This window comes from Marmota marmota, unplaced genomic scaffold (assembly GCF_001458135.2).
Source record: "Marmota marmota marmota unplaced genomic scaffold, marMar, whole genome shotgun sequence".
Classification (NCBI taxonomy): domain Eukaryota; kingdom Metazoa; phylum Chordata; class Mammalia; order Rodentia; family Sciuridae; genus Marmota; species Marmota marmota.
Window position 1 is genome coordinate 12,707,902 of NW_025999853.1, and position 21,979 is coordinate 12,729,880.

The 21,979-nt window shown below is 39.6% G+C and overlaps 1 long non-coding RNA gene across 2 annotated transcripts in view; it reads left to right on the forward strand.

Moving 5' to 3' along the window:
- The window catches only part of LOC125616927, a 76,335-nt gene that overhangs the window by 4,391 nt on the left and 49,965 nt on the right, over positions 1–21,979 (forward strand). For both annotated transcript variants that reach the window (XR_007347710.1, XR_007347716.1), the window contains exons 2-3: positions 390–456; positions 17,973–18,071. This is a non-coding gene — a long non-coding RNA (uncharacterized LOC125616927). The remainder of the gene's footprint in view (positions 1–389; positions 457–17,972; positions 18,072–21,979) is intronic.

Sequence of the window (21,979 nt, forward strand, 5' to 3'; positions counted from 1 at the left end):
AAAAAAAAAAAAAAAAAAAAAAAGAGCCTCCATTGTCATGCCTGAACAAAGACCTCAGATGAACATTGTCTGAGCCACAAAATGCCAAATGTCTTCCTCTTCCAGGCAGAACAAGTAGAGGCTGCTTCCTTACCTTTCTTAATTGAGCCTTGCTCCGGCCTGTCTTCCTTATAAGTAAGACTTATTAAGATATCCAGTTATATGATTTCTCCTGCTTTCTATCAGTGTCGAATCCAGAGAGAATGCTTGCTTACTTGGACATGCCCCAAATCACTCAACCCAAGTCCATCTCCTGTGTAAGACCTTCCTAAAGTCCTCATGCTGAGACACCTGTGGTGGTTCTTCTTGCAGCACCCCATAATAAATCCAACATGTTCAATGTGTTACAGGTGTTTTTTGACTGGAGGGCACTGACAATGGAAACAGAGTGGAACAATATGTATTTGGCAAATGCTGGTAAGGATCAATCTCTCTTCTTTCAAAGATAAGCAAATCATAAAATTAAAAACAAACAAACAAACAAAGCAAAACCATGCAGTCTAGGGGAAAATTGATGGCTGAGTAAAGAAAAAGGACTACTATCCCTAGATTAGAGAGTGCCCCTAGCTGTATATTTTTATAACTTCTACTTTTGTCCCATTCATTGGGAAACTAAAAATTATTAATAGAATTAATATCTTAATTGGAAGTATTAAGGAGTCAAACTGATACTATAGAAAATGAAAGCTATAACATCGAAAGAAAACTTATGGGATTTTCTTGAGTGTAGACAAAAATAAAGGGAAAAATCCCCCACATACAGTGAGTCAATAGAGGGCTAGGTATATAGTCCAGTTGGTAGAGTGCTTGCCTCCCATGCACAAGGCCCGGGGTTCAATCCCCAGCACCAAAAAAAAAAAAAAAAAAAAAGAAGTGAGTCAATGGAAGAATTTGTGTTGTAAAAAAGAAACAAGAACTACTGTAACAGAAACTGCACCAGTTACTATAGATTGGTTTGCGCAATATGCTTTCCCTCCTCTAAGCTGGAAAGTCAGAACTTGCCCTTCCCAGAATGGCTTGCAGCTATGTATGTGATTTAGGCTCTGCCAAGATGATGCACTCAAGTGAGACTAGATTTAGCATAGACTCACCTGGGAGAGAGGGAGGTCATGGGACGACCGTTTTGCTAGAGGTAACTTTCTAACTCTGAGTTGGCTTCCTGATTTGGGGTGTGTGTGTGTGTGTGTGTGTGTGCTATCTGATGTGGCAGCAGCTCCTGTCTCAGTAGGCAGCCTCTTGACTCTGCAGCGGCAGGAGCAGTGGTTGGTAGCAATCCAGTGCTTGCACATACATTGGGGAATAGCTTATGGCAGCTCAGTCTAGAACAGTGCTTGCTGTCCTACAGAAATTTAATATGACATATATGTAATTAAAAATCTCTAGTAGCTTCAGTTAAAGAAGTACAAAAAATACATCACATCAGTTTTGATAATATATTTTATTTAACCCTATATATCAAATACATTATTGTTTCCACATGCCATCAATACAAAGTATTATTGAGCAATATCACATTCTTTTTCTGTTTTTGTCCCATTCATTGGGAAACTAAAACTTATTAATACTAGCATCTAGGTGGTGCGAAAGAAAAGCAGTCCTGATGTCCTTGGCATTAGTATGAAATAAAGAATATTTATTTCATACTTATTTAAAGTATGAAATATTAAAGAATATTTAATATGAAATAAAGAATATTTCACGTGAGACTAGGAACATTTGAAGTACTCAGAGTCTCATGTGGCTCCTGCATTGGACAGGTGTAGTTTTTCCAGTTCTGGTGACTTAATGCCTTGTAAAACGTATCTCTCTGCTTCAACTTGTGGGTCTTCTTTTCTTCAGTTGAACACTGGCTGACAGAGGTGTCATCAGAGTAAATTTAGACAAATTTAATTTATCAGAGTTTTATTTGAGCAAAGAATGACTCATGAATCAGGCAGCACTGACAACCAGACGAGTTCACAGACCTTGGCCCAGCAGTGTGAGCAGGGAGCGTTTTTTTCTAGACCAAATACTTAAGTCAAGTAGAGAAACCTCATGATTGGCTACAGCTAGGAGGGGTCCCTTCTTTGGGCAGGGTCTGATGAGTTGGCTGCCTGCGCTGGGTTGAAACCTGGCTGCTTGTGATTGGCTGTCATATTCTTGGTTACATTTTGATTTGGTTGCAGTTCCTTATATAGGAACTCCAAGTACAGAGACAGCCTCAGACCAAAGGCCTCTGCTTATTTAACAGAAGCAATAACCAGATGAGTGTAAAAATAAAAAAGATTCAATACATACTAGCAAAACTTGTGAAAAGAATGTCACACCTAGACACACCAGGATGAAGTTTTTGAATTGCAAAGATAAAGAATCTCAGCACAGTTGGACAATCCATCTTCACCCCTTTTCCCCTGTCTATAAAAGAACAACATTCAGGTCAGCCTCAGCCTCCTTCCCTGAAAAGATAAATGGCAAAGAAAATGGAATGGTGGCTGTGGATTTGGGGCATAAAAGGTGTGTCTTCAGAATAGTTTTTACTCAGTCCAGATGTTTTTCAGGTATAAATATGGAAGAAAGAAAGATTTCCAGAGGCTCATGAGATATAACACACAGAGAACTTTCCTGAAAAATTGTTTAATAGTATTTTCTTTTCTATGTCAATCTTTTCCTGTTTTATTTCTTTTTGTCTCATAATTTCTTATTAATTTTCCTGGCTATTTTTCTTTATCTCTTAGAGGCTTCTAAGATAATTTTATTAAGAAATGAAAGTTTGTTCTTTTGATTTTCTTTCTATAGTAACTTCATATAAAGGTAGTGTTTTTTTTTTAACATTATTTTTCTTTCTTTCTTCTGAATTATAGTTGACAGGACCTTCCTGTCTTTCTACTTTCTCTTTCTGATTCCCTCACCCCCTCACTCCTGGCAGTTTTGAGGATGTCTCTTTTGTCCATGAAAGTCTCCAAGGTCTTTTTTTTTTTTTTTGGATTGTGATAACAACATTTAACCCGAGATCTAACCTCCTAACAAGTTTTTACGTGTACAATACATTATTATTTCTATTATTATTTGTGTGCTGGAATGGAACTCAGGGCCTTGTGCATGCCATGTAAGCACTTTAGCCCTACATTACTATTGATTGTAGGTCAACAGTGTTGACTTCAGGGCATCTGTGGGTGCTTTTGTCCCACAGTGATACTGGTGCCATTACAGATACAGTTCCTGAGCCCATGGAATGCTTGCCTGGGACTCCAGTATAGAGGCTGCCTTCCTGAGCCCACAGCATCACAGAAGCCATGTGCCCAGGCAGAAATTTTGAACCTGAGAGCCCCTGCTTCAGTCCCTGGTCTGTGTGTTCATAGCCAGAGTTTGTTTGACTTGGTGGTAGCATCCCTTCTCACTGTCTGGTGTTCTGGTTGTTCTAGTACCATCATCAGTACCAGCCTTGCCCGTTATCCTTCAAAAGCTGCATTCCTGGCTAGCTTAGGCTGCTTCTGACCTGCCACCCAGTAGACTTGTTGCTTTCAGCCCACTTACTGTCTTGCATTTCTGTTCCAGTTCTGGACATATGTTCATTTTGTTTTTGAGAATGGCTGTGATGTTAATATTTTTTCTTCTGTATTTTGTCTTTATGTGTAGGAGCAGAGTTAAGGACATCAAAATATATACTTACATTGCCATTTGGACAAGAAGTTTCTTTCTTTTTGGTACTGGGAATTGAACTGAGGGTCACTTAACCCCTGAGCCACATCCCCAGCCCATTTTTGTATTTTATTTAGAGACAGGATCTCACTGAGTTGCTTAGGTCCTCCATAAATTGCTGAGGCTGGCTTTGAATTAGTGATCCTCCTTCCTCAGCCTCCCGAGCTGCAGGGATTACAGGCATTTGCCACCGTACCTGGTGACAAGAAGTTTCTTAAAGATGTGTCCAGATGACTGAGACAGATATCAAAGTGAAGAATTTAAGATTGGGAAAGTTATAGCATTAAAGAGGGAAGTGCTGAAATTTATTAAATAGAGTTTAATTAATCAACTAATTGTAAACAGTTACAAAACCAAATAAGTATTAAAAGCAATTCTTTAAAGAGACTATACATAATTTAAAATCAGTAATTTTTGTGATAGAGAACCACCACCCCAGGAGAAATACTGTATGATGAAAAGTAGCTTGGGACATTTCAGAGAGGTGACAATCAAAGGACATAACACAATGAGGAATATTTGACATAATAACAAACATTGGAATGTGAGTGGGTGAAGGGACATGAATGATAGAAAGTTAATGTAAACCTTTGAAACAAAAGCTTGGAAATGAGGGAGAAAAAAGAAAAAGAAACAATTTAAATAATTCAGGGCTCAATGTAGAAATTTAAAACTGCAGTTATAGACCAAAGAAAACATGGAAAACAAGAACCCCCTAAAGGATGAGGCCACAGTTGTATTCAGCAGCAAATTAATATCCTCACAGGAATTCATTATTCACCAAGCAAGCATTAATCTAAGAAAAACAAACTGAACTGACTTCAGGAAGGCAGGAGGAGGAGCGTGGAGTATGCAACTGTTAAGAGGAATCTTTGAATCAGAAAGAAGAAACAGTGTGGAATTGGTATGTTTACTGAGAAACCAATGTCTCTGTTCAAGAAAATCTTGGGAAAATAAAGAAAAAATAGAGAAAACAATTAAAAATGAGATAAAATTACAGACAGAAAAGGTTAAACTTTTTTTTTTTTTTTTAATAAGAAAGTTCTTTCCTGGAGAAGCATCACTGAAATATGTGTGGGTGGGATGATAGGAAGTCTGGGATTTGTTTTCAGATACAGCGCTCTACTTTAAAAGAGTGATTGGGGAATAGGGGAAGGAATATTGGCAAAATGTGCTGATTACTGCTGAAGCTGGGTAATGGGCACTTGGGGGTTCATTATACTATTCTATCTACTTTATGTATGCTTAAAATTTCCATAATTAAAATTTTAGAAACTTAGAAGAGTATGTTATACATGACTCTTTGCTAATACTTTGGAAATCTATCTAATGAAGTAGATGATTTTCTGAGAAAACACATTACCAACACTGACTTAGAACTGGGTAATCTGAATAGAGCAACCCTGTAAGAAATTACAAAAGACTTACCTTCAATTTGCCTTCAAGATTTTATTCATGAGTTTCTTCGAGAAACACGTCATATGCTCTGTAAATTACAGACATATCATTCAATGCATTCAATAAAGTTGGCACAACCTTGCCACTAGAATGTGATATGTAAAGCACAAAACTATCAAACTGAAAAAAAAAACAGTTCAATGTAAAAATATGTATGAGACATTCCTAAGTGCAATCACAAGGATATGAAACTCCAGTGTGTTCAGTTGATCCAAGTCACTCAATCCATTCACCGTTCCCTGCTGCCCCCAACCCATACCACATATTGACTGGTGTCAACAGAGGGATGAACACTCAGGGTTAACTTGCTCTGGTGGTAGTCTCGCAGTTCTTCTCCTACAATAACAGGTTTCCAAGTCAGCTTAAGTCAATTGTGTTTGTTGCTATATTTATGTAATCTCATTAAATATTTATGTGGACTCGATGAAATATGAGAATGGAAAAAGTGTTGTTCCTATGAACACTAAATTGAATGTATTGAAACAATTCAATACAAGTGAGTCACCAAAATATTAGATTAGGTGAGGATGAGATGATGGTAAAATTTGGGAAAAAGTGTAGATGAATTCTGCACTCATATTTTGTGAGCATTTTAAAATTACCTTCTTTAAAGAAACTAAATGGGAAATATCAATGCATCAGGAGTTTGATTTAGGTAAGAAAGATGGTACACCATCCTAATTAGGAAATTGATACCTAAAGAAAAGTTACTCGTTAAGGCAATACTAAGTAGTTAAGGTAAGCTGGTGTAAGTAGCTTGTTATACCTGACAAAATCCCCAACTATCAATGGCTTAATACAATAAACAGTTTTCTCAGTTATGTCAAGTTCAAAAAACTCTTCCTGATTGGTGGGCACCAGACTATTGCCATCTTTTGGCAATGACGTTTTCAACATGGGCTTCCAAGGTGGTTATGCTCTTCTGTATCTATCACAGAAGGGAAGAGTGTATGGAGACCCCCATGTGGAAGTCCTCATGGATGGACCAGGCCAGGGAGTAGCCACATCCTTTGGGTTCATGTTTCATGTACTATGACTCAGGTACGTGTTATTGCAAGGCAAGCTGAGAAATGTAGGTTCACTATATGCCCTGGAAAAAGCAGAAACAAGGAGAAACATTAAACCTATCTTTGTATACCCTACACCAATTTGGCAAATGGTTATTTACATATATGTTAAAAACAAATTGTTTAAAGTATGTATATTTAGCCATCATCTTTTAGAGCAGGGTGATATAACTATGGTGAAAATTCATGAACTCTGGAGCCAGATATCCTGAGGTCCAATTCCAGCTCTTACAGTTGTTAACTGTGGTGGCTTTGGATGATTTATCCTTTCTGTGCCTTAACTTTTTTTTTTTTTATCTCTAAAATGGGGATAGTAGAAGTTTTAAGGAAGTTGACATATATAAAAACAAAGAATGTTGTCTGGACACATGGTGATTATTCAGTAGATATTAGCTATTACTTGACTGTATTGATTAGATAGCCAGTAAGTAGTTCTCACTATATGGGATATGAAAGCTTCTTTAACATTAAAAAAATCATATCTTAGAGGTATTATAAAAATGCTTTTTTAATTTTTTTTAAATTTTTTTTTAATATTTATTTTTTAGTTCTCGGCGGACACAACATCTTTGTTTGTATGTGGTGCTGAGGATCGAACCCGGGCCGCACGCATGCCAGGCGAGCGCGCTACCGCTTGAGCCACATCCCCAGCCCCTATAAAAATACTTAAAATAAAAAAATAAAATAAAAATTTACTTAAACCAGTTTAATAATAAAGGAAAATGATTAGCACATATAAGGATGAGATGAAAAATATTTACCAACCAGTGCAACATAGGCATTAGAATGGACGTCTGACTATTAAGAATGATGTAAACCATGTAACCAGGATGGCTATTCCAGAGGGTACTGCTCAGTATATATGCTTGGGTTCATGTAATTGAAAAACCCAAAAGTAGGCTCCCTTCAGGTGGGTCCTGGTCTGGTCTGGTTACCCAAAAATATTACACCAAATACTCAGTTCATCTCTTTTCTGCTATGATATTAATTCTAAACCCAGTCCCCAAGATGGCTGTCAGCAGGCCCTGGGGTAATATACTTCAAAATTCTTATTTAATAAGAAATAGGAATTATCTTTATGTGAGCATTTATAGGAAGAATCCTGATATTCACCTTGATTAGACTGATTTGAATTTCAGTTCTGTCCTTTTACAATCATGGTGTTGGGGGAAATGGTTTGTGTTGAGTGGCTTGTTCAGTGTCTATACCCCCCACCTGGAGCTGGGGGGCTAGTCAGTTTTTCCGGAACCATTTAGATACCCTAATAAGCATTAGGATACTACAGTGGAGTGTGGATACTGGAGAAATAATCAACAAATCTTCTCTATATTCATGTGAAATATGCCATCAATAGATCTAATAAGAAAAATCATGATAATCTTAATGAATTAAAAAATATTCTACGTAAAACTATTTTACAGATTAAAGAATAAAATTTTAACATCTCCAAAGAAAAATTGGTGAAGGGCATAAATAGATCATAGGAGGAATACAACTGATCAATAAATAAGTGAAAAGGTATACATAAGTGCATTAGTAATCAAAGAAATGAAAATACAAACATTCCTTTGTGCTTTTTTTGCTTTAACAATTGACTAAACATTATGCAATGAGTAGAATTGTTCCAAAGAACCCAGTGTGTTTACCTAGATTGCTTGGCCAAAGGTTAACTGGGACTTGAGGTCTTGCAGTTCTCCCTGTTGGAGGGGAAATGTCCAAGCTCCGCTTCTCATGAAATTGGTGCTTCCTCCACCTGCCAAGGTGTGTCATCCTGGAATTGAAAAAAAGAGGAAGATAGTAAAACACCATGTCCCTGAAACACCCCTTTCATTCCCAAGAAATTCCCAACTTTGTCAAGTCAAGGAAACAATAAAAGTAGCACAGATGAGAATGTCTTCTTAAACATAATCTTGAAGAAGACTGACTCTCCCTCTCATCTGTGATGCTGTGTTGTTAGTCATATTCCCATCACTGCCTAAAACATCAGACGAGAACAACTTAGAGGAAAAGTATTTTGGCTCATGGTTTCAGAGGTCTCAGTCCTTGGTTGGCTGGTTCTATTGCTCTGGGCTTGAGCTGAGACAGAACATCATGGCAGAAGGGCATGGCAGAGGAGAGCTACTCAGCATCCCATAGACTCCAGAATCTCCAGGTGCTGGGTGCTGACATCTGGATAGCTGGCACCCTCAAATCAGGCTGCTGGTTATGCTGGTCATCTAGAGGGAAGGACCACGGTCCAGCATGACCAGCACGCCACTTCACAGACTGTGGGAGTAACTAGGAGCTCTTCTCCAGCTAACCCTGGCCTAGGATTTTTTTTTTCTTTTTTCAATTGAGCCTATTCCCCAGTCCATTTCTTGTCATGTGGCATTTCACCCAAATTCTGTGCACTGTGTGGAAAGATCCAGAAAGGAACATCATACACAGATTAAAATTAAAAAAAAAATTCAGTGATGATTACATGCAGGTGATGAATATTCTTGTCTGTTAGCCTAAAGTTACCTACAACCTTCTGCAGAAGTAATTTATGAGGTACTTAAAGTGTCTTTAGTACATAATTTAAAAAAATGGAATATACATATTACATAGTTTTATTATTATAGAAAAAATATCATTAAGATACCAAGAAAATTCAATAGAAGTACTTAAAAGTACATAACAGAAAGCATTTCGAATGTAGCATTAAAGTTAAAATGCATATTACTTTATTTTCTTCCACTGGAGACTTTAGCAATTAGACCCCTACATTGTCATTGGTAATCCAGGGGACAACAAAAAATCTGTCCCCTCCTGATTGTGATTTCAATGGCAACCTTTAAAATATTCCTCTGGTTCTGTCCTGGGGCTTTGAGGACTGAAACTGCATCCTAAATCTGAACAGTGAGGTTCTGAGTAGTGAGGCCATCTGGTGGCCATTGAGATAGTTTCCAGTTTCTGACACCCTCCAAACTTCAATGTGAAGCTGCAGCACAGTCCAGAGGACCTTTGTTATTTCCCCGAATGAAGTGTTCCGGAAGGTGTCCAGGATTCTACTGCCTAATCCAGATTCCATTGCATGTGGGCTGTTGGTGTTGCAGAAGGTTTTCACACTATGCGTTCAGCCTGTGCGCTCCCATCCAGCCGACTTTACCTGTTCCCAGAGAGGCTCATTGGTGAATCACCTTGTTGCAGTGCAAAGTCTTAGGACTGCTGGAAACTTACAATGACATGGTGTGCTGTGAACAGAAGCAGGGCCAGGTTGGAAGGACTGTACACAGATGGAGAAAGACCTGTGTCTGGATCTTTCTAGTTTTAGTCCTTCGTGGATTTATAAACAATATGTTCAGTTCCCAGAAAACATATTAACCCCTGTGTGGATGAAGAGATGTTAAGATGTGATAAGGAACAGATGAGTTATATTTTCTAGGAATTTCTCTTTACCTGGAAAAACCCTTGGGCAAATATAAGAACATACTAGAATTATGACTTGAACTGTGACAAGCAAATATGCTTAGCCAGGATATGCAAATACTAGGAACATCCCTTTGACGATTTTTATCTCTCCTGTTGCAAATTCACAACTCCTACTTGACTCTGTATTGGTGGACTTCATACATATATAAACTCTTTTCTATCATTTTTAAGTGTGTGAGAGATGTTATTTTTCCTTTCAGTTCTCAATTTCTCTCTTTCTATTTTTTTTTCCTCTCCTTTGAACCAAAACATGTCCTTATACACTAGAGAAGCAAAATATCAAAAGCAGACTTTGAGCCAAGTGTTTTTCTTTTCCTTCCAGTCACTTAAGCTTTCTTGGACTGCCTTTCTGGGTTGGAATACTGCTTGAATAACTATGTGAATTATGAAACAAATGCAGACCTGTTCTTTGGTGACTGAGCTTGTGTAGGGAGGTAGATCAAAGTGACTGGAAGAACAACAAAGACCCAAGAGAATCAGAATGCATAGCGAACATGTGTGGAAAATATATCACAAACTTTAGAAGTCTGCACTGTAATATTAGCAGCTGATACTTGTGTAGTGATTTTGTTTCTAACGTGCTTTTACATCTGCTAGCTCAGGACCACCCTAAAGGGAATGGCTGGACAGCCATCATTGTTTCGTTTTTTGCAAAGAAGTGCATAGGAGAGACAAAGTGCTTAAGCAATCCTCCCTGTGAGCATGGGAACTGGTATTTGAACCTGGTTCTTCTGAATCCAAATCCTTGCCTCTTCTGTCTTACCACAAACTCCACCTGTTTTGCTTATTCTACAAAGGGGTGTGAGCAGGATCACACCCCTTCAGTTAGCAGGATCCGAGGCTGCTGATTTTGCATTCCTGGGCCTTGTCCAGCCCCACACCCTCCATCTGCATAGTACAAATGCTTTTTTCATGGAAGAACTCCAGACAGGGAAATATTTTGGTGCCAGTCTGAGTTAAATATCAAAACCCTATTTGTGATTTCTGCTTAGGTTATGCTATGTAAAAGATTCCAAAGGTTGACACATGTGAGTTCATTTGGCATTCCTTTTTGGAAGGGAAGATAGAATTACCCTGTCCCAGCTGGGCCCAGCTGCCAGGGCTTATGCAGAATTGATAGTCAGAAGGAGAGCTAAAGCAGAGAGCTCTGGATCTGATTTCAGTAGTTCCACCTCAAATGGGATTTTTTTCATTGGTTTGGCAAGAGCCAGCTGGATTTAAAGTGAAATTAAACTGTGGACCCTGGGGGACAGCGCAGGAAATTACAAATGACAGTTGCTCATCTCAATAGCAACATCTAGTCGAGAGGCCTCTTCCAGGGACCCCGGTATGCGAGGAATGGGGATCCACTGGAGTCTAGTTTAGGGCCTTTGGGGAAAGTTGTTTTAAGCAGAGACTGACAGAGTTGGTTTTATTTCTTTACTAGACTCGTGATCTTGAATCAATCACATGGCTACTCTCAGCCTCGCTTTGCTAATCTGTAAACAGAAGAGTAACAATGCTTGCATTTCAGGTTTTTAATTCTTGTTGTGTGTGTGTGTGTATCTGTGTGTAAAGCATTTTATAAACTATGAAGTGCTCTGGAAATGCGGAGTTTATTATAGTTGTCATTACTTGCAGGTTTGATTTCTTTTTTTTTTCCAAAGGGAGAGAGAGAGAGAGGGAGAGAGAGAATTTTAATATTTATTTTTTAGTTTTCGGTGGACACAACATCTTTGTTTGTATGTGGTGCTGAGGATCGAACCCGGGCTGCACGCATGCCAGGTGAGCGTGCTACTGCTTGAGCCACATCCCCAGCCTCTGCAGGTTTGATTTCCCTGCAAGAAAAGTGGATAAAGAAACTTAGGAAATAAAAAGCAATGCTGGAGAGAAGAAAAAGGAATGGTAGTAACACCATTCAAACAGAAATTTAAGTGTTTTTAAGTACCCGGAGCCATCTTAGGAGACATAAAAATAAGGTTCAGAAATACCACTTTTAATCCAGGGCTTTTGCATGAAATGGCACAAAGCTGATACCGAAACAGGCAGAGGAGGGAGTTGAAGGAGGAAAGAGGCGCAACGTTAATGGAACATTTGCAACTTCCAAGGCATTGTGGAAGATGCCATTATCTCACCGAGCCTTTGCACAAAGCTCGTACCAATTCACTTCAGAAAGGAGGAAACCAGTGAACCCAGAGTTACAGACAGGTAGTTAGTGTAGCTAGGTAAATCGGGTCTGATGGAGAAATGGAGTCCCATTTTGAGTCAGGGAAATCGGAAACTCCCCTGGGAGATGGAAATGTCCTGAAGCCCAGCTTATACAGCCCATCCTAAATAATTGTTAATGAAGCAACTCCTGAGCAGTGGAGGAATTGCTAATTAATTCTCCCTGGTCCCCCTTCCTGCCTGAATCACTCCTCCCTGGCCCCTCCAGCCCACTGTTTCCCACCTTTTGGTCATCTCCCAATTATACATGTACAGAATGAGGGGAAATGAACAAGATAAAGGAGAGGAATGTAAAAGGACAAAGAAAATTTAAGATGTATAGAAGGGAAGGGACTTCCTCATCCCACGAACTCCCCTTCTTCCAGCTGGGAGGAGAAGTCTGTTCTACTGTCCTTTAAATAAAGCTCCTTACTTCCTACTCTAGGCTTGCCTTGGCCAGCTTCTCTAGTGTTATACTTTAGCATTTGGGGAGCAGGATTTGTTAAGGTAACTAGTGATGGCATCACCAGTGTTACTGAGCAAGGGCTTGTTGCCTGGCGTAGAAGCCAATACTGTAGCATTGGGTTTTTGCAAAAAAAAAAAAAAAAAAAAAAAAAAGCTTTATTGAGCGACTGACTGACTAGCAGGGAGGCCGGGGCTATAAGCTCCAATCTGTCTCTCTGATCAGTTGGTAGTAATTGAATTCATAGGAAGGCAGAGAGGAGAACTGCTGGTTGATTGGATGGCAAATGGCGAGAAGGGGCACATGTTTCTCTTGGCAGACAGTATTCTGTGGTGGGATGAGGGGGGAGTTATGTTCTGTGCAGGAGATTCTGAGCTTGTGGCATCATTGATGGGACAATGATGGCATCGGCTCCTGTCCAGTCTTGAAAAGCTTGTTCCAAACCATAAGAATCATTAGTGAAAGGCCTGGAGGCTTTTCCTGGAAGACAACTTAAGTGTGTCTAAGCTTTAGCTAATTTTTCAAGGATTCAGAGACACTGAGTAACTTGCTCGGGGTCACGTGGTCAGTAAATGACAGAGCTAGGGCTTGTCTACCTGCAGACCACTTCCTCACATACAGACACTGAGACAACGCACCAGGTGTAAGTCAGATAATTCACAGGACATGTAATCAAAGGGGTGAAGCCCTGGCATCTGGGCAACTCCACCCTGTTTTCCGGGCACTCTTTCCACTTTATCATTCAAAGTCCTGTGTCCCAGGCCCCCCACCCCCACCCCATCCTCCCCTCCCCAGCAAAACTGGGACAGTTTGTCATCCTACAGCTGATAGCTGGTAGGTGGCTTAATCGCTACCAGTTTGGTCATGCTGTTCCCTTGGTGAATGTGAGCAGAACGTTACCATCAACTGAGGACTTTCAAGAATGCGACGGAACAAGACAAATCAAGACAACTCTATAATTATGCCTGAAGAGAGATAAAAACAGAAATTGTTCAACGACAAAAATGACTAAACATCTCCCTCTTCTGGCTAACAGGAGCCACTACTGCTTCTTCTTCAATGATAATTCTAGCCCGGCTTCTTTTCTCCTGCCCACTAACTGTAAATGAAGGTAGTCATTAGATAGTTTTATTTTCTGACACTCCAGCCCAGCACAGGCCTTGGGCCCTCCCACAAATCAGCTAACACAGTTCAGCTCCCTGCCTAACGTTTTCTCTCTGAGGCACTTCATGGTTCCTCATGGTGGGAAATGTCCTCAGAGCAGAGAGCTAATCCAACTCTTCGTAAGAGCACGGATAGGGCTTGCACAAGGGCAGTGTGTGAAGAGGGGCTACACCTGCCTTGTGATGTTGTAATTCTCTACATCTAGGCCATATCTCTAGCTAGTCCAGATGCTTCTCCAGAGTATAATTTTTCACTAAAAATAAGTAGCATTGACTGAAAATTTCCACTCGCCGGGCACAGTATGAGGCTCTCTCCATTGACCCGTTATTACATTGACAACTGTAATGCTCAGTCACATTTGCTGATGGAGGCACTGCAATTCTCATTTCATAAAGGCAGAAGAAGAGGCTGAATGCATCTATGGAAATTGCTCAGAGTTAGACAGTGGCAGAGCCAGAATTCAAAGCTGCTGAGTACAACTCTAGAGCTCTGCAGGCACACACCAAACATCGAATGTTTCGGGAATAAATCAACAACCTGACTTCAAATGAATCAGGGAAGGTCTAGGTTAAGGGCTCCTACTATGGGTCAGACACTATTTTGAATGCTTGACCCTCATAGCAGTGCTATGCAGTTAGTACTACTAGTAATTCCATTTTACAGATAAGGGTACTGAGGTCCAAATAGGCATATATTTATAGGGAACTTACAATTAATGTTTTCATACTTTCTTTTTCTTTCTTCACCACAGCCTACAGAGTACCACATTTTACATCATCTATCATGTCCCCCAATTCTAATATGTACCATAATTTTATGTGCCTCTAGGAAAAAACAGAATGCTGCCAAGAACATTTATAGAGTTCTTAAATTGGACCCAGTTTTCAGACACTAAAACATGAGGAAAAATTGCATTTTAGAATTGATGATTATTTACCCCCATGAAACACCCGTAGAATCTCGGGCTCAGAAATGAATACTTTTCTAAAGGTCACAAAAGAGACAAAAGAGGGACTTGAATCCAGATGCACAGAGCATACTCCTTCTTCAGTGTTATAAATCTGATGGAAATTTGATTTTTTAAATTTAAAGGACAGCTTTTGGTGTGTGTCTGACTCTTTGTTGCCCTGAGAAAGAAGACTTTGGGCAAAGGGGTACTTTTGTTCTGTTTAAATCATGTCTTGTGAAGAGTTGAGTACTTCAAGTGAGTTTTTTCTTTTTTAATGATCCCTGCCAGCTTGTGAGAACCCCATCCCTCCCCAATTCCAATCCCTAATCACAATATGTAACCCAAGCCAGGTTCCTTTCCTTAGGTTTTCAAGCTACCCTACTTTCCCAAGAACACTTCTATTATGCAAGCAATAAGCCTATTAAATATCCTTTTGGTATGTTAGAACAATTCTGAGATGGGTTAAACTTAACAAAGTTTATTTGGGTAAGAAAAAGTTTCTAGGATTGAGATGCATTCCAGATCTTAGCTGGAATGCCCTATTCCACCACATGTGCAGATTATGTACAGACAGAATTGGAAGTAACACAGAAACAAGGTGACTGGCTGCAGTCAGCATTGGCCTTATACAAGGATGGCCTGATCAGTTTGCAGCCTGTGATTGGCTGCAGCTTAACTGCAGTGATTGGCTGACATCCAGTTGCTTAGTTACAATGGTATACTCTTAAGTTTGGTTATAATTTACTAGCACATAAAGTTAGGTTGCAGTTCACTATATCTGGAGGCTGCTTTGGGCCAAAATTTATCACCCAACTACAGAAACAGACCTAGGCCAAACTTATTAATTAAATGGAGCTATATGTGCTATTGTCAGTCTTGACATTAGAACCAAACCTTGAGTACCGCTTTGCTTTTGCACAGTGACTACAAGAAGACCCTAAGAACAATTCAGCTTAAAGGCCACATCATCTAAAAGCTACTTATTTTTAACTGAGAAAAATATTCATCCTTTTCTCCTAACTACTTTTAAAATGAAGAGAGGTTGGGCTCACTGCTTCCATGTTTAACTGAAAGTCTATAGCCATCGATTGTGTTTTGCTGGGTTTTCTTCACAAGATTCAAAGCAGAGGTGGCAGTAAGGGATGGCTGTACGCAGGCCAGCTTTCCTGCACGGGCCAGGACATAAGAGGATAAAGGCAGGCCAGGGGGAAACATTCCATACTGCCAATCACAAGGAAAGAAAAAAGAGCAAAGAGATCAGTTAATTATAGGGAGACAGATTATGAAATTGGAGGGAAAACAGGGAGCTTAGAAAGGGGATAAAAAAACTACAATGAATTGCAAGAGAGACCCAAATTAAGAAAGGGAAGAGAAATAATGTCCCTCATTATATTCAGGGGACTGATTCCAGGACACCCATGGATACCAAAATCCATGGGTGCTCTCGTCCCTTATATGAGATGACACAGTATTTGCATATCATCTATGCACATCCTCTTATATACTTTAAATCATCTCTAGATTACTTATAATAGCTAGTACAATATCACTGCTATGTAAATAGCAGTTCTATTGTTATTGTTTAGGGAAGACAAGAAAACAAAGTCTGTACATGTTCAGTACTGATGCAAACGTTTTGAATATTTTGATGTGGAACCTATGGATATGGAGGGCTAACTTTAATTGAAAAGGGAGGATGGTAAACGGGATAAACAATAATACAAGAAAGTAATATTCTCCTCTTGCTTTTAATGAGGAACCACAAAGTTTTACCACATGAAAATTAAAACACACCCACTTCTGGGGGGTGGTTCCAATACGATAAGCTAGTGGCTGCTTGGATACAATGCACCAAGTAATTACAAGGTCTAACCACGCTGTTCCCAGCCCTGAATCATTAATCACCATTTCCGATGATGTTGAAACAGTAATGAGAAAGCTCGTACCAATAGTTTCCAGGTCAATTTCAAGCTCTGTTATAAGAGGGGGAGAAATCGATGGCATATTATTTTGCTGATTCTAAGTCGACATTTCAAACAACACAGTGTGAAAATATAGACAGTGCCCTTTTAAAGGTCAATAGTGATTTTCATTACAATCCCTGATTTATCATTCCGCCCAGAAGATTTGTTCTAGGCTGGGATGTAACACAAGAGTTTGCTCAACACAAGGGAAAATCAAAACAGAAATTAAAAAAAAATACTTAGCAGGACTTTCTCCTTCTTTACTTTTCTCCTTTGAGCTCAAAAGATAGGTACCTGAAAAGGCAAAATGTTCAAACATTTTGGATTTTCCTGTTTTTTATTTATTTATTTATTTTTTTTTGGATTTTTTGAGTTTTTTTTTTTTTTTAATTTTTTTTATTTTCCTGTTTTGTCCAAGAGATATAATTCTCCTTAGCTTCTCTGTAGAAGCTCTGCTCCCAGTAGCTTGAGAGGTCTGGGGAAAGTGCCTTTCAGAGTTTCTCCTTTTGGCATTTGAAGAAACATTCTTTTTTTTTTCTTTAATATTTGTTTTTTAGTTGTAGTTGGACACAATACCTTTATTTTTTTTATTTTTATGTGGTGCTGAGGATCGAACCCGGGGTGATCGAGGTGAGCTCTCTTCTGCTGAGCCACAACCCCAGCCCTTGAAGAAACATTCTTAAAGGACATTAAGAATTTCTTCTTTGTTCTCTGTCTTCCTCTATCTTGCTTTGCCGACCAGAGAGTATTGCTTCTGGAGATTTCCCCAGGATCTTTAGCAATCCAGGAAAAGAACGATTTCAACTCAGGGGACCTTGAATATTCCAGAAAGGGCCATCCTGTGTTGTGACTTCTGCTGATAAAGGCAAGGTTCATATTCCCTCACTCTCTGCTGGAGGTGGAGCACCATCTCCTGTATGCAATCCTAGGTGACCAAGCCCTTCTGTCCTCACTCTTGGGGATGAGCTGTTTACAGTATTCCATAACTTTAAAAAAAATGCGATATATATATATACATATATTTTTAATTTTATTTATTTTTTATTTTTTATTTTTTTTGATATCAGTGATTGAATACCCGAGGTGCTTAACCACTGAGCCATGTCTTCAGCCCTTCCCCCGCCTTTTTTTAAAAAAACTATTATTTATTTTTATGTGATGCTAAGGATCAAACCCAGTGCCTCACACGTACAAGGCACGCGCTCTACCACTGAGCTACAACCCCAGCCCCTTTAGCCCTTTTTAATATTTTATTTAGAGACAGGGTCTCACTGGGTTTCTGAGGACCTTGCTAAGTTGCTGAGGGCTGGCTTTGCACTCATGATCCTCTTGCCTCAGCCTTCCTAGCTGCTTGGATAACAGGCGGGTGCTGCCGCGCCTGGCTACTGCCATAATTTTTAAAGTGAAGCACCTTCACCCCCAAGCAGAGACTTCCAGAGGTTAAATGATTTAATGCCATGGGGTCATTTGCTAAATTCTTCAATTTCATCTTGATTGTGAATAAAGGTAAATTTTGATTCTTTAACTACAAACCCCTTTGTTTCAATTCCCAGCTTGTTCCAGAGGAGGGAAGAGAGAGACATTTATTGGACCCGTTGTAGATTCCAAAAGGCTGAATTTCTGGTTTTCCTGAAGCCCTTTGGAAATGTAACGTAAGTAGCTGATGGAATGCAGAGATTTTATGAGGCAGATTATTTCCTACGGGCTGGCTTCACTCATTTCCTAAACAAATATCTTTTGAACACCTGGTAGGAGCTATGCCTCCACAATGAGCAAGAGAGACACAATTCTGACCATCGGGAAGTCCTAGTGGAGAAAAAAAACCAGAAACAAGAGGAAACTGTCATTAATTGTGCTCATTTCTATGATGGAAACAAAGGGCAACAGAGAACAAGAGAGACAGAGGGTGACTGGAGAAGGAATGGATTTGCCTAAAGGAGGGTCTTATTGTCGTACATTCTGTCATTAATTAATGATGTTTGAAGAGAGTTAGTAAACAGAGATCACTTATTCCACGGAATTACAATTTTTAGTCTCCCTCTAATTTGCACAGTTATACTAAGCTTATGACATATTACCATGCATACATGTATTCAGTCAATGCAGATTTTTATGTCAGGAAATTTGCTAAGGCTATGGGGATGAACAAGACATCCTTGCCGCCCCAGGGAACCAGCTATCCATTTGGGAAAGACAGTGATATAAACAAATGATTATAATCTGATGAGATAAAAGACCCTGAAAAAATAGAGCAGAGAGCGATCAACTGGTGATACAGGAGTTGGGAAATTGGAATGCACCCGAAGCATTTTCCACGGAACAGGAGAGAAATGTGCTAAGGGCAGAGTGTGGCCAGTGTACTGTGGCTCTGGGCAAGCTGGACCATTCAGTCTCCTTCTGAAATAAAAGCTCAGCCTAATTAGAACAAGTTTTCCTCCATGAAGGTGTAATATGTCAAAATATACTCTGCTGTCATGTATATCTAAAAGGAATGAATAAGAAACAATAAAAAATTAAATAAAGGCTCAGTAACCTTGATTTTGCTTTGAAACCCTTCTTAAACTTAATTTATTACTTCCATTTGAAAATAAGCAAACCAACGGTAGACTGAGGCAGACATTATTACCCTATGTACAGGTATGATTACACTACTCGTGTGACTCAGCATCATGTACAGCCAGAGGAATGAGAAGTTATGTTCCATTTGTGTACAATGTGTTAAAATGCATTCTACGATCAGGTATAACTAATCAGAACAAATAATAATAAAAAAAAGGAAAGAAAAGTAAGCAAACCAAAAGTAAGCAAACCTCAGATAGGTTTAATGACTTGTCCAGGTCACCTCAGTGGAAGGAGGGCAGCCAGGTTAGAATGACCGTGAACATAAAATGGATTTAATTGGCATTGATTTCATTGGTATTGACTTATGGGCAAGGCTTGCTTTTCTGCTTTGTGCAGAATTTCTGCTGAATCCCCAGAGAAATACATAAAACCCCACCAGAATTTGCTGGTGGCTGTGGATCTATCTATGCCTCCTAATAAAATGTTTATTTTTTATTTTTTTATGTTTTAATCTTTCAAGCGGAGCAATACATTTCATTTTCGGCTAAAACATGACAAAGTTTAAGAATGAAAAGGAGGGAGACTTAAAAACAAGGAAAAAAAAGTCAGTTTAATTATGATTTTGTTTGGTTTGAGAACAAACAATTTCTTGCTTAAGCTTTTGTTGAGCAGAGTAAAAAGGTATTTTCCAAAATATCTCAAATAGTCTTTAGTGAATCCGTCTTGGTGTGTATTTAAGAGGATAATTAGAGAAAATGGGGAGTTTAAAAGTGACTTATGCACTATCTCCACTAATTATTTTTAATAAGGAGTGATTCTGGGTGCAGAGTATGTTTTTTTCCCCCCATTCACACGTCCAAAGCAGAGGCATGCTCTCTGTGTGCCGAGGCGTATCAAAGCCTGGCTGAACCTTCCTTAGCAGGTCTGGTGGTTTGATGTTAGTTCAAAGGAAACCTCCAATCCCAATGCCTTTTAAATTTCTTTCTGCAAAATCAATTAAATGGGAAAAGCTAATATAAACCTCTCTCTATCTCTCTGTATGTGAATGATAAACCAAGCTGTTTCTCTCTAAAGTGGTCTTTGGAAATGTGTGTTTTTCTTGTGTGTAGCATACATCTATATGATGTTTCAAATATGATTCAGTCTTGAAAAGATGGATGAAGAGTGTGGCTGGGGGCTGCTATTGGATGGCTCAGCTCTCCATGTCTGTGTCTGACCCAACAGGGCACTGTGGGATGTTGAATGCATGAATTCTATGTCTTAATTTATTTTTCCCACTGAAATTTTCTGAAGTACACTAGTAAGCATGTCATCCCCTCTCCTCCACACAAATAAAGAAAACATCTTTCACTTGATCTTTGAGTCCTGCGGGGTCTGGCTCCTTGCTCTTTCCTAGGCCCACCTGTTACCATCGTCACTCTTGTATTTCTTCCACTCTTCCTACCCTTTCTGCGCTGTGTAGCACTTGTTACCATTTAGACCTCTGTTCTCATCCCTGCTGTAGGTAAGTCTTCCCTGATGTCTCTGAACAGCTCAAATCTTCTATCATCTGTCCCCATACCACTGTGCACCTTTCTTGGTGGTGCTGTCACCGTTGTTATAGCTTTGCATTTATTTGTGTGAGCAATTAATTAATATCCATCTCCTGCACTAGACGGTAATCTCCATGAGAGCTGAGACTGGGTCTGTTCTTGCTCATTCTCACATCTCCTGTGCCAAGCCCAGATGTGTTGCAGGTGTTCAGTAGATTTCTTTTGCCTGAATGTGTAAGCGAATAACAAAATCAGTGGGTTTTAGGAAAAATTGGATAGAAGCAGGGTGGTATAGTGGAAAGAGCACTGGCCTGGTGTCAAGAGCCCAGCACTCTATGCTTATTAAACCAATAAACTGATTATTGATTTTACCTTCTATTAGTTAAGTACAGTGAACAATTATGTTGGTGAGAAGAATAAGAGGCTGTCTTTGATCTTGAGGGTTTCACAGTCCTCAAGGAAATAGACATGTAAATTTGTCCTTAGAATATGTTTGGTCGGTACCATGATGGAAGCAAAAACGTCCTGGTGTGTGTGTGTGTGTGTGTGTGTGTGCGCACGTGCATGCGCGTGCATGCATAAACAGTAGCATTAACATTGGCTTGGGGAGTTTGGTCAGGTGTCACGGAGGAAGCTCCTTCTATTTTGGTCAGGATGGTCAGGATGCCTTCCTGAGCTACACAAGCTGGAAAGTAGCACACCCCATTTCCCAGACTCCCTCGCAGCTAGGTTTCCAAATGCCATTTAGGTTTCTCCATCTAGATCCGACAGTTCATGATATGGAAGATGGGCATAGGTAGAAGCATCTCCCTGCCTCCTTGGCTGTTTGTGCCAGTAAGTCCAGTCACAGAGAGCTTTCCCCACTCTGCAGCAGTGTTCTGGTGCTTCCTGTCTGGTTCTGAGGGTGGTGGCAGGCAGTCGCAGCTGTGATAACTTCCCTATCCTTGTTCTGCACGGTTAGTGGTATATGTCTTTGCATTCCACTGTTTTAGGGGTGGCCTTCTGACTGTCATCATTTGTGGAGGCTCAGCCTACACCCTATTCTTCCAGCCTTTGAAGAATCTTGTATGAGTCAATTTCCCTGGATTAAATCCCTTTGAATTAAAATAACTGGAATTGTGGCTTCTGTTTCCTTCCACTGAACCCTGACACATAAAAGGCTAGTGTGCTGTACCAATGAGGCAGTCGGTACAGGTCTTTTCATTCATTGATTTATTCTACAAATACTTTCTGGGCATCTACTATGACCAGAAATTGATTACATAGTAGACTACGCTGGGCACTTGAGGATACAATGTTAAATAAGAGTATACAGGGGAGAAGATAAAAATAATTAAAAACATTTATGGTAATTACATGTGGTGATAAATGAAGGAAATATAAAAGAAGTTGAGGCAGAGGATAATCGAGTGGGAGGAGAAGAATTTGAGCAGGTGGAAAAGTTGTGTCTGAAGAGGTGACAGTTG